General features: G+C 47.6%; 1 protein-coding gene and 1 long non-coding RNA gene across 2 annotated transcripts in view; both read left to right on the top strand.

Moving 5' to 3' along the window:
• LOC117522541 overlaps positions 1 to 13,949 on the top strand; it is a 52,844-nt gene that overhangs the window by 20,856 nt on the left and 18,039 nt on the right. The gene's annotated exons all lie outside the window — the stretch shown is intronic.
• The window catches only part of LOC117522502 (gastrula zinc finger protein XlCGF26.1-like), a 73,472-nt gene that overhangs the window by 56,591 nt on the left and 2,932 nt on the right, over positions 1 to 13,949 (top strand). The gene's annotated exons all lie outside the window — the stretch shown is intronic.

The raw sequence follows: 13,949 nt of genomic DNA, 5'->3' as shown, positions 1-13,949 counted from the left end.
GATACATTTTCTATGTGCCATGCTGTTACTCGTTACAAAAAAAAAACAAACACACAGGAAAAAAGTCGTGTTTTCACCCAGAGACACCACTGATTACTAGTGTAACCAATTACTAGATTTGTCATGAGGCATATCCGGTAGGCATTTTTGCAGTTGCGCACTTGGGGGGTGTTTGTCAGGAAAATGATAATTTCTCTACATTGATTACAGACCTGCAGTGGGTCTGTAATCAACTTTTCTGCAGCGTGGCTGTGCTTTGAACCTTGAACCAATCGAAGCAATGATTCGCAGATCGAAGCAGTGCCTCGATCTATGCTTCGTGGAGTCATTGTTTTATTTCACTTTATCCTAATTTTTCCCTGCTAAAACCCTGAAAAGCATATGTCTATGAGTAATATTTAATATTTTTATGTTAAAACGACCTGTTATGGTCTTCTGAAACAGTTGATAGATGTATTTTATAACTGAAAAACGGGACCGATGCTAACTCGTTTGCATGTCTATGGCGTTGTCAATGTTAAAGTTAGCATTAAGCTGTTCGCATCAGCACGTTTGTGTTGATTTGTTTTCTGTATAATTAATGGCTCAGCGTTCATTGTCGTAAAAGAGTAAAATTGTAATTTTTTAAATTTATTTTTACCATGGGCCACTCGATCCACAACATTGACATCAGAAAACCGCTCACTCACACGACGCCACACACGCTGTCTGCCATCTGCCCTGGACAGTGTGAACCGGGATTCATCTGTGAAGAGAACACCTCTCCAATGTGCCAAACGCCAGTGAATGTGAACATTTGCCCACTCAAGTCGGTTACGACGACGAACTGGAGTCAGGTCGAGACCCTGATGAGGACAACGAGCATGCAAATGAGCTTCCCTGAGACAGTTTCTGACAGTTTGTGCAGAAATTCTTTGGTTATGCAAACCGATTGTTTCAGCAGCTGTCCGAGTGGCTGGTCTCAGACGATCTTGGAGGTGAACATGCTGGATGTGGAGGTCATGGGCTGGTGTGGTTACACGTGGTCTGCGGTTGTGAGGCTGGTTGGATGTACTGCCAAATTCTCTGAAAGGCCTTTGGAGACGGCTTATGGTAGAGAAATGAACATTCAATACATGAGCAACAGCTCTGGTTGACATTCCTGCTGTCAGCATGCCAATTGCACGCTCCCTCAAATCTTGCAACATCTGTGGCATTGTGCTGTGTGATAAAACTGCACCTTTCAGAGTGCCCTTTTATTGTGGGCAGTCTAAGGCACACCTGTGCACTAATCATGGTGTCTAATCAGCATCTTGATATGGCACACCTGTGAGGAGGGATGGATTATCTCAGCAAAGGAGAAGTGCTCACTATCACAGATTTAGACTGGTTTGTGAACAATATTTGAGGGAAATGGTGATACTGTGTATGTGGATAAAGTTTTAGATCTTTGAGTTCATCTCATACAAAATGGGAGCAAAACCAAAAGTGTTGCGTTTATATTTTTGTTGAGTGTATATTAATAATAATAGCAACAACAATAATAGTCTACATAATAGACAGTAGTGTTGTGTGGGCCGCCAGAAGAGGAGGCACTGCTGGCCCACCACCAGAGGGTGCCCTGCCTGAAGTGCGGGCTTCAGGCACGAGAGGGCGCTGCCACCACGGACACAACCGGGAGTGACAGCTGTCACACATCAACTCATGACAGCTGTCACCCATCATTTCATCACTCCATGAAAGCCAGATGTCATCTCCACCTCGCTGCCGAGATATCATCTACCTGTGAAGGTAATTCTCTGCTAAACTGAAAACATTGACTAACAGTCTGAACTTCTTTGCAGCCGTTTTCCTGTAAGTGTTTCCTTATCTGTGGGATTGGCGTTTGGTGTGATCAGCGACGGCTTCGCTTCACCCCCCCCCAACCAGATAAGTGGTTGACAGGAGCTGCACGTGTGTGTGATTAGAGGTGGAGGTGACTTTCCACCTTCTGACTGTTTTTGTTACTGGGTGTGTGCACACACCCACATCTCACTGTTTGTGCTCCTCGCCAGCAGTACCAGATCCGAGAGTCGGGGACGGTGATCACCTGGGAATTCGGGACTTGGCGGCTCAAGTATTCTCCGGGTTCTGTGGCGGTGGAAATCGTGTGGTTACGGCTCTTATCAGGACAGACGTCTTCTATCCTCAAGCCTGCACACACGTCACCTTGGTGTATTGACTGCTGTCAGATTCTGTGATTGTCTGTATCATCGTTGTGCACATTCACAACATTAAATTGTTACCTTTTGGCTCATCTATTGACCGTTCATTTGCGCCCCCTGTTGTGGGTCCGTGTCACTACACTTTCCCCAACAAGTAGTAGTCAATAATAATAATGTTACAATACAATTTTAGAGAAAGAGACAAAAAGAACCTAATGAAACAAAATACAACAGAAAAGATGAAACCATGTAACAATGAAAATAAATAAATACATATAGAAATAAATAACTGTTTCCTGTGAACACCTAGTGAGTAGCCTACTCTCGTTTAGGTTTTGAAACCTTGTTTCTGAAGTGTTTTTGTGTGATGTGCACAATTTTCAGTATTTTAACTAATACTACCAGTCATTTACAAGCCTAGATAAACTTTGTAATATTAAAAAAATCTGTCCATTTTTGATTATTAACATTTACTTGTACTTTTACTCAGTACTTGAGTACATATAGTTGTACATTACTTGTCATACTTAAGTACAATACATACTAGATACTTTAAGACTTTTATTTGAATAGCATTTCAGTCAGTGACTTGAACTTCTACCAAACTCATTTTTTAATGGGTGTCTGTACTTTTACTTAAGTGTGATTTTTCCGGTACTTTATACAACACTGATTAATAGTCACAACGAGTGAGGCCTATCCCAGCGATCATTGGGTGAAAGACGGGATACACACTGGACAGGCTGCCAGTCCATCACAGGGCCAAATATAGACAAACACATTCACATGCTTACTTACACCTGTGCACAATTTAGAGTTTCCAGTTCACCTAACCTGTATGTCTTTGGAACTGGGAGGAAGACAGTATACCCAGAGGGAAACCATGTGAACACAGGGAGAACATGCAAACTCCCCAGAGAAGGTCCCTGGTGGGAAGCAGACTCAGGATCTTCTTGCTTGTGAGGCAACAGTGCTAACCACTAAGTTACCGTGCCACCCTATTTTCCCATTTCACATGTTTATTTTTATTTATTGGTATTAAGTATAACAAATAATACAAATGACAAAGAAATACTTTTGGCATTTAAAAAGTATTTAGTGGCCCATATATCCACCCTTCTTTTTAATAATTGATTTGTTGACAATCAACTTTTCATGTGGCAGCAAGCACACCTTCCCAAAAGCTGTTCAAAGAGCTGTATTGTTTTCCCTCGCTGTAAAGCTCATGTGTAAAGTCTCGGGCCCACCGAATAATAAGCCATGCATGGGTGTATCAGCAATTATTTGAAGAATGATCCACGTTTTAAGCCGTCACATATCCGCTACTAAGGGCCTCTATGTGCCTCTCTATACTTCACATGTGCCATTTGAGCCCCGTCCAGCCTCGAGTGGCTCATGTCGCCGCATATGATCCATGTAGCGCCATGATAATACAACGTTGGTGCACGTTTAGGCATGGGTTTGGCCCAAACCTCCAGCCCTCCCACACTTGATCCCTTTAAAGTGTGGGTTTTCAATTCACAGCATCCATTCAAGTAGCTGCCACATTTTTTAAATGCAGTCCAAAAAAAGGTGCTGCCCTGAGTGAGTGTGTGCTCTGGAATACAAATTCTGACAGGGATAACTACTTTGGCAAGACACTGTACACTGCACGACACTGTGTGCCAGGCAGGCTGCAGTTCACCTGTGTTCCAGAGTTAAATGCAGCAGTTCTGTGCATTCATCCACAAAAAAATCTTTATTTCTTCCACAGCTTACAGTCACCATGATACAACTTTTAACTTTGTGTTATGTCTGCAAAATCGCTCTTTTGCGCGCTCTCGTTCTGTGTTCCTGGGCAGCTCTGCACTCCTTCTCACGGCTTCACTGGCGTTATTTCTTCCACGGCTTTAAATAATCCAACTTTTAACTTTGTGTTCGTCTGTTATTCACTGCAAAATTACTCTTTTGCGAGCTTGCGTTTTGCGTAAATGCTCGTATTGGGTGCCAGTCATTCCATCAGTGTTGGGGAAAGTGTAATGCACGGACCCACAACAGGGGGCGTAAATGAACGGTCAATAGATAAACCAATAAATACAATTTATTGCGGTAAATGTGCACAACAGGTCGAATACTGCTTTTAGACAGTCAATCACAAAATACAACTGGTGACGTGTGGGCAGGCCCGAGGGTAGGAGACACCTATCCAGAGAAGAGCCAGGGCCCACAAGGTTCCGCCGCCAACGGAGACCTGCAGTATGCCGAAGCCGCCAAGTCCTGAGTCCCCAGGTGGCCTCTGCTTCCAGCTGTCAGATCCGGCACTGCTGGCAGGAACAAAAACAGGTTAATGGTGGGTGTGTGGACACCCAGTAAGCAGTCAGCAAAAAGTCACAATTCCTTCCTGAGGGAAAAATCCACCACTCCCAGAAACAGGAACACTGAGAACGTGCAGTACCAATAGTACACTTAAGGTTCAGGAAAGTGAGGAGCAGGAAACACCAACTCCCTCCAACCTCCACAAAACCCATCTCCAAGCTGCGAGCATACAAAGGTTACGACTGCAAACTCAGTAGTAAATAATGTGCGAATGGCACAGAAACGGCTGAGAGGTTACCTGTGAGGTAAGCTGATATCTCGGCAGAGGTGTGGTGTCTCCTCCAGGCTTTTATGGTGCTGATGATGATGAATTGCTGACAGCTGTCAGTCCTGGCTCCTGCGTTGGCCAGCAGTACCTCCTCTTTGGGCGGCCCACACAACAGGACCCCCCCCTCAACGGGCGCCTCCTGGCGCCCGACCAGGCTTGTCGGGGTGTCGCTGGTAGAAATCGGCCAGGAAGGCCGGATCTAGGATGAAGCTCCTCTTCACCCAGGAGCGTTCTTCAGGTCCGTATCCCTCCCAATCCACCAGATACTGGAGACCCCGACCCCTCCGGCGAACATCCAAAAGCCTGCGGACAGTCCACGCAGGCTCGCCATCGATGATGTGGGCAGGAGGCAGCGCTGGTCCGGGGGTGCAAAGGTCCGAGGTGTGATATAGTTTAATCCTGGAGACGTGAAAAACTGGATGGATCCGCAGTGAAGCTGGGAGTTTGTTTCACTGCGGCTGGACTGATGACTTTGGCGATCTTGTAAGGTCCAATATACCTGTCCGTCAGTTTTTGTGACTCCGTAGTGAGCGGAATGTTCTTGGTTGACAGCCAGACCTCCTGCCCGGGCTGGTATTCTGGGGCCGGGGCGTGTCGGCGGTCTGCATGGTTCTTTGCCCTCGTCCGGGCCTTCAGCAGGGCAGAGCGGGCTGTTCGCCACACCCGATGGCACCTCCTGAGGTGGGCCTGGCCCGAGGTAACCCCAACCTCTCCCTCCACAGCCAGAAACAATGGGGGCTGGTACCCCAAACACGCTTCGAACGGGGAGAGGCCGGTTGCAGACGAGACTTGGCTGTTGTGAGCGTACTCGATCCAGGCCAGATGTTGACTCCAGGCCGTCGGGTGCGCGGATGTCACACATCGTAAGGCCTGTTCTAGCTCCTGGTTGGCCCGCTCTGCCTGTCCGTTGGTCTGAGGGTGGTACCTGGACGAAAGGCTCATGGTGGCCCCCAGTTCCCTACAGAAACTCCTCCAGACTTGCGAGGAGAACTGGGGACCACGATCCGAGACGATGTTCGTTGGGATACCATGCAGACATACGACGTGGTGGACCAGGAGGTCTGCAGTCTCCTGGGCCGTCGGGAGCTTCGGAGGGCCCGAAGTGGGCCGCTTTGGAGAAACGGTCCACTATCACCAGGATGGTTGTCATTCCCTGGGATGCAGGGAGACCCGTGACGAAGTCCAGGCCGATGTGGGATCAGGGGCAACGAGGCACTGGCAGCGGCTGGAGGAGTACCTTCTCCGGTTAATGGACAGCCTTGCCCCTGGCACAGGTGGTACAGGCCCGGACATACTCCCGGACGTCGGCTTCCATAGACGCCCACCAGAACCGCTGCTGGACCGCTGCCACGGTCCTTCGCACCCCTGGATGGCAGGTGAGCTTAGAACCGTGACAGAAGTCCAATACTGCAGTCCTAGCGTCTGGTGGGACGTACATACAGTTTGATGGTCCACCGCCGGGGTCCGGGTGACGCATCAGGGCCTCCCTGACGATGTTCTCCACATCCCACGTCAATGTGGCGATGATAGTGGACTCCAGGATGATGTTTTCAGGTGGATCCGACAGCTCCGTTTTGACTTCCTCTTCGTGCACCCGGGACAATGCTTCTGACCGCTGGTTCTTGGTCCCGGGGCGATAGGTGATCCTGAAGTCAAAACGCCCAAAAAATAAGAGACCAATGGGCTTGCCTGGGGTTCAGACGCTTAGCGGTCCGAATATACTCCAGGTTTCGATGGTCAGTGAAAACCGTAAATGGAACCACAGCTCCCTCCAACAAGTGTCTCCACTCCTCCAGGGCCTCCTTCACCGCCAGGAGCACCTGATTGCCGACGTCATAATTCCGCTCTGCCGGGGTCAACCTGCGGGAGAAATAGGTACACGGGTGGAGAACCTTATCGGACTCCCCGCCCTGGGAGAGCACAGCTCCTATCCCTGAGTCAGAGGCATCTACCTCCACAACAAACTGGCGGCTAGGCTCGGGCTGCACCAGAACTGGCGCAGTAGAGAACTGGCGTTTCAACTCTCTAAACGCGGCTTCGCACCGATCCGACCAGGTGAAGGGAACTTTTGGGGAGGTCAGGGCTGTAAGGGGACTAACAACCTGACTATAGCCCTTGATAAACCTCCTATAGAAATTAGCGAAGCCGAGGAACTGTTGCAGCTTCCTACGGCTTACCGGTTTGGGCCAATCTCTCACCGCCGCTACCTTGCCCGGATCGGGTGCGACGGAGTTGGAGGAGATGATGAAGCCCAGGAAGGACAAAGAAGTACGGTGGAACTCGCACTTCTCGCCCTTCACAAACAGCCGGTTCTCCAACAACCGCTGCAGGACCTGACGTTCATGCTTCACATGAGTCTCAGGATCCGGGGAGAAGATGAGAATATCGTCTAGGTATACGAAGACGAACCGATGCAGGAAGTCCCGCAAGACGTCGTTTACCAATGCTTGGAACGTCGCGGGGGCATTAGTGAGGCCGAACGGCATGACCAGGTACTCAAAGTGACCTAACGGGGTGTTAAATGCCGTCTTCCATTCATCTCCCTTCCGGATCTGAACCAGATGATATGCATTCCTAAGATCCAATTTAGTAAATATTTTGGCTCCATGCAGGGGCATGAACACTAAATCCAATAGGGGCAACGGGTATCGGTTGCGAACCATGATCTCATTCAGCCCTCTATAATCAGTGCATGGACGGAGTCCGCCGTCCTTCTTGCCCACAAAAAAGAAACCAGCACCTAACGGGGAGGAAGAGTTCCAGATCAACCCGGCAGCTAAAGAGTCCCGGATGTAGGTTTCCATTGATTCGCGCTCGGGGTGTGAGAGGTTATACAGCTTGCTGGACGGGTACTCAGCGCCCAGGATCAAATCAGTGGCACAATCATACGGTCGATGCAGGGGAAGTGTGAGTGCCAGATCTTTGCTGAAAACGTCAGCAAGATTGTGGTACTCAGCCGGCACCGCCGTGAGATTGGGAGGGACTCGAACCTCCTCTGTAGCAGTCGCACCGGGTGGGACCGAGGATCTTAGACACTCCCGGTGGCAGGTTTCGCTCCATTGAGCCACAACCCCAGACGGCCAATCGATCCGGGGATTGTGCTTACTAATCCATGGATAGCCCAAAATAACTCTGGAGGTAGAAGGTGTTACAAAGAACACGATCTCCTCCCTGTGGTTTCCAGACACAACCAGTGTTAAGGGCTGTGTCTGGTGTGTGATTAATGGAAGAAGGGTGCCATCTAGTGCCCGTACCTTCACTGGAGAAGGAAGGGCCACTAGAGGGAGCCCTACCTCCTTAGCCCATCTGCTGTCTAGCAGATTCCCCTCTGACCCCGTGTCGATAAGTGCTGGGGCATGAAGGGTTAAATCCCCACTGAGGATCATGACTGGGACTCGTGCAGATTTACGTGCACTTCCCGCGGGTGTGTTATGGCCCATAGTTAGCCCAGTCTCTAAGGGCGAGTGTTAACATTTTGACCGTTTGGGGCAGTTTTTCTGCGTGTGCTCCTTCGAGCCGCAGTGAAAACATTCCCCACTGACCAGCCTCCTTTGTCTATTTTCTGATTTTATCTTGGCCCTGCTCGTTTCCATAGCAACGTCAGCAGGGGGAGCTGTCATCACGTGGAGCGCTCTGGCTTTGGAGCGTGGGGAAGGCGGCGCCTTTTTGGACCCGGAAGGAAGAGGGACGGCTCGTGCCTGGCCACGCTCCTCGCCTTGCTCCCGTTGACGTTCCTCTAATCGGTTGTCCAACCGTATAACGAGGTCGATAAGCCCGTCTAATTCCCGCAGCTCGTCCTTAGCCACCAGGTGCTCCTTAAGGACCAGAGACAGTCCATTTACAAAGGCGGAGCACTACCGTATTCCAGCCGGCTCTCGCTGCCGAAATGCGGAAGTCGACTGCATACTCAGCCATGCTCCGACGCCCCTGTCGTATTGACAGCAGCACGTTTGAAGCAGTTTCGCCTCGATTCGGGTGATCAAACACCTGTCTGAACTCCCTCACGAACCCAGTGTAAGTCGTTAGAAGCCGTGAACTCTGTTCCCAAAGCGCCGTAGCCCAGGCGCGTGCCTCACCTCAAAGCAAATTAACGACATAAGCCACCCGGCTGGAGTCAGACGCGTACATGACGGGACATTGTGCGAAGACCGAAGACGAGCGAGCACTGCAATAAGAAGTCCGCGCACGTCTCAACACAACCTCCATACGGCTCCGGGGGGCTAATGTATGCTTCAGGGGACGGGGGGGGGGGGGGGGTTCGTTGACCGACCACTGGAGGGTCTCTGTTCACAACAGGTCCGCAGGAGGAGGAGCAGCAGCTGCGCCCTGTGTGCGCTCTTCCACCTGAGCGGTGAGAGCCTCCATCCTACGATCGAGCAGTATGTTCTGCTCGGTCACCAAATCCAGCCCAGCAGTGAGGATGGTTAATATTTGCTGCAACTCACCCAATCTGCCTCCTGCTGGAGCCTGTGCACCTTGCGTCTCCATTGATTGTTCAACAGATGGTCTGTGCCCCACGGAGTCCATGACGCTGGCCGAGATATCCTGTTGGGGAAAGTGTAATGCACGGACCCACAACAGGGGGCATAAGTGAACGGTCAATAGATAAGCCAATAAATACAATTTATTGCGGCAAATGTGCACAACAGGTCGAATACTGCTTTTAGACAGTCAATCACAAAATACAACTGGTGACGTGTGGGCAGGCCCGAGGGTAGGAGACGCCTATCCAGAGAAGAGCCGGGGCCCACAAGGTTCCACTGCCAACGGAGACCTGCAGTATGTCGAAGCCGCCAAGTCAGGAGTCCCCAGGTGGCCTCTGCTTCCAGCTGTCAGATCCGGCACTGCTGGCAGGAACAAAAACAGGTTAATGGTGGGTGTGTGGACACCCAGTAAGCAGTCAGCAAAAAGTCACAATTCCTTCCTGAGGGAAAAATCCACCACTCCCAGAAACAGGAACGCTGAGAACGTGCATTACCAATAGTACACTTAAGGTTCAGGAAAGTGAGGAGCAGGAAACGCCAAGGCCCTCCAACCTCCACAAAACCCATCTCCAAGCTGTGAGCATACAAAGGTTACGACTGCAAACTCGGTAGTAAATAATGTGCGAACGGCACAGAAACGGCTGAGAGGTTACCTGTGAAGTAAGCTGATATCTCGGCAGCGGTGTGGTGTCTCCTCCAGGCTTTTATGGTGCTGATGATGATGAATTGCTGACAGCTGTCAGTCCTGGCTCCTGGGTGGCAACTGCGCCATCTGGTGCCTGAAACCCAACAACAGGCAGGGCGCCCTCTGGCGTTGGCCAGCAGTACCTCCTCTTCGGGCGGCCCACACAGCAATCGGTACGCACACACAACGGAGCTCAACAGATTCATTAACAAGATATTTAATCTATCATAGACATACTTTTACAGCTAGGAATGAACATTCAACTGTTTTATCAAGCTATTAAAACATTAAAAATAGTTACCTTAAGTTGTTCCAAAATACATTCCTCATTGAGCAGGAGACGGGAAAAAAGCATCCAGATGAAACAGTCTTCTGTGATTCCAGAAGCAATTAGAGATGTTTTCAACATCCAAGGTTTGCCAGAAAATGATTAATCTGCTATAAAATAATTATTTTATATACAGCATCTGGTATGTTGTGGTTAAATTTTGAACATCTTGAAATTAGCGCCACACTCACAGATGAGCCTTGTTAGCTGAATATACTGCCTCTAAGAGCCTCTCAGAGGCACTATTCTCCCACAGTAGCTGAATAAATCCTCTCGTAGCAAAAGAAAAACATGCCACTTCACCCACTTTTGCCACGATTTTTGTACTGGTGCCTGTTCGGGGTCTCTACCAGATCACGATATTATCAAAATACCTGTATAACACATTTTGTACATGCACCTGTAATCACGTCCTGTGTTTATATCAGCATTTGATGCTGCGAGCTGTTAGCTCACTGTTTTGCGCAGCAGATCTGAGTTGTAGAACCTTCTGTGTCTCAGAGCAAGGACACAGAGAGCAAAGAGCAGAGCGCAGAGTTTACTAACATATTTTTAAACTTTTCTTTTCTTTCAAACTATGAGCCACTCTATGAGTTTTTTCGTTGTGGTTAAACTAATAACACAGCTGCAGACATGCGACACGTTAATACTAAAGCTTTTTTTTACCCTCAAATACGCCTAATGTCGCTTTCGAAGGACGTTGTGAAGTAAAAAGTGCTGATAAAACCCTCTTACCGCTCAATTAGGTCATGCTTTCCATATAAATACATAACTTCTCCATTCTACCTGCTCAGAGACTGCAAACCAGGGGCGAATCCAGACAGAAAGAGGGTGTTGTGGGGGATGGAGGAGCGTGCCCCTCAATACCCCTCAGTTAAAGGTCCACTTTTGAAGACACTTTCTGATACTAATAGAATACTATTACTATAATAATAATAATAATAATTAATAATATTTTTTAACAACTAAAATGTTTAAATCAGTATTACTCTGGGCCTGAGTTTTACTGCAGTTCTGCACTGCTTAATTGATGAGCTATATAAAATAAGTTTACTTAATTTAAACTAATGTCTATGCTCAGGCATTACTAGGTCTGTTTAGGGCTCTCACTTTAAAATCAGGTCATGTAGAGTTCAGGAAGCCGCCGCCTTCTATCAGCTGTTTCCGTTAGGGGTCACCACATCAGATCAGTCGTTTCCATCTCACCCTGTGCTCAATTTTTCTCTGTCACACCAACCACCTGCATGTCCTCCCTCAGCACATCCATAAATCTCTTCTTTGGCCTCCTTCCTCTCCTGCCTGGTGGCTCCATGCTCAGCGTCCTTCTCCCTATATACCCTGGGTCCCTCCTCTGCACATGTCCAAACCATCTCATCTTGCCTCTCTGACTGTGTTTCCAAACCGTCCCACCTGAGCTGTCCTTCTATGTTCATTCATAATCTTGTCCATCCTCGTCACTCCGAAAAAGAATCGCAATATCTTCAGCTCTGCCACCTCCAGCTCTGTCTCCTGTCTTTTTGTTAATGCCACCGTCTCTAAGCCATACAACGTATCTGGTCTCACTACTATCTTGTAAACTTTCCCCTTCACTCTTGCAGATATTCTTTCAGTCATAAATCACTCCTGCCACCTTTTTCCATTCACTCCACCCTGCATGCATTCTCTTCTTGACCTCTCTGCCACATTCTCCATTATTTTGGACAGTTGACCCCAAGTTTTTAAGCTCATCTACTTTCACCATTTCTACTCCTTGTATTTCTAACCTTGTAACTGCACTGTTCTGCTGGGCTTCCTCTCATTCACAAACATGTATTCAGTCTTGGTCCTGCTGACTTTCATTCCTCTGCTTTCCAGAGGTTATCTCCACATTTGTAGGCTCATTCTGCTCTCTAGTCTCATTACAGATTACAATATCATCTGCAAACATCTTAATCCATGGAGACTCCTGTCTGATCTCATCAATCAACCTGTCCATCACCATTGTGAACAAGAAAGGACTCAGAGCTGATCCTTGGTGTAATCCCACCTCAACCTTGAATGAGTCTGTCATTCCTATAGCACATCTTACCGCTGTCACACTGTCCTTATACATGTCCTCCACTACCCTCAACTACCTCTCTGCCACTCCAGACGTCCTCATACAATACCACAACTTTTCTCTTGGTACCCTGTCATAAGCTTTCTCTAAATCCACAAACACACAATGTAACTCCTTCAGAGCTTCTCTGTACTTCTCCATCAGTACTCTCAGAGCAAACATTGCATCTGTAGTGCTCTTTCTCGGGATGAAACCATATCGTTACTCACAGATCTTCACCTGTTTTGTAACCTTATTATCTACACTACTCTTTCCATAACTTCATGCTGTGGCCAATCAGTTTTATGCCTCTGTAGTTACTGCAGCTCTGCACATCATCCTCATTCTTAAAAATATGAACTAGCACACTTTGTCTCCACTCCTCAGGCATCCTCTCACTTTCCAAGATGTTATTAAACTGTCTGGTTAGAAACCACACTGCCATCACTCCTAAACATTTCCATACCGCCACTGGAATGGCATCCGGACCAACTGCCTTTCCATTCTTCATCCTCTTCAGAGCTGTCCTCACTTCATCCTTCATATTCTCTTGCACTTCCTGATTTACTTTTTCCAGATCATCTTACCTTTTCTCTGTCCCTCCACTTTCTCAACACACACTAATGAACACTTCCAGTTGATTAAACCTGTATCTTACTCACTCTACTGGCTTCCGGTTCTTTTTCAGATTGAATTAAGATTTTAATGTTTGTTTTCAAAGCTACTTATGGCTTTGCACCATCTTACTTGTCTGAAATTTTAACTCTCCACACTTACAATAGGATGTTAGGGGTGTCTGGTTAACAATACTTAAAAGTGCATCCAGAAAGTAGTCACAAAACTGCACCTTTTAACACATTTTGTTGTGTTACAGCCTTATTGACACCCACCCCCTAAAAAAAATTTCTACACACAATATCTCAAAATGACAATGTGAAAAACTTTTTTTTTTTTGTGCGCGTGAGATTTTTGCAAATTTGTTATGAAAAAAAAAAATAGAGCTGCTAGAGCTGGCCACCCGCCTAAACTGAGCGATCCGTGAAATACCATGGGGCTGAATACTTTTGCAACCCACTGTATATGGCTGTGATGCTATCCACGCTCTGATTGGCTGATTTCTGGTCTGATATTTTCCCATATCAGATCATTTACCATGACATTTGGTCTGGAACGTGTATCGCATTAATTACAAACCAGAAAGATAAAAGCACGATTCGAAAAACCAAGTTGGACATGAACATACTCCATAAATATCTAAACAGCATTGGAAAAACCCACAAATTGAAAGCTTACCAGCTAAAAACCGGACCATCTGTTTCCAAGCTCTTCATGGAGGTTAAGCGAACAGGTCTGACTATGAGCTGTCAGCAGCTTTCATATTTGGGTGATACCTTAATTTTGCATGTTTATATAGAGTAGTCATATAATAAATGAATTTTTAACCTTGGTTGCTCTGTCTGTACGGGAATATGAGACCTCTGTGTTTTTCGCACGGACGTAGCTAACACTCTGTCTGTACTTACACCTCAGTCTGATGTTTTCCCGTATAGACCTTGTGCTCAGTTAATA

The sequence above is a fragment of the Thalassophryne amazonica genome, chromosome 12 (assembly GCF_902500255.1).
Source record: "Thalassophryne amazonica chromosome 12, fThaAma1.1, whole genome shotgun sequence".
Lineage (NCBI taxonomy): Eukaryota > Metazoa > Chordata > Actinopteri > Batrachoidiformes > Batrachoididae > Thalassophryne > Thalassophryne amazonica.
This window is presented reverse-complemented; position numbering and strand designations above follow the sequence as displayed.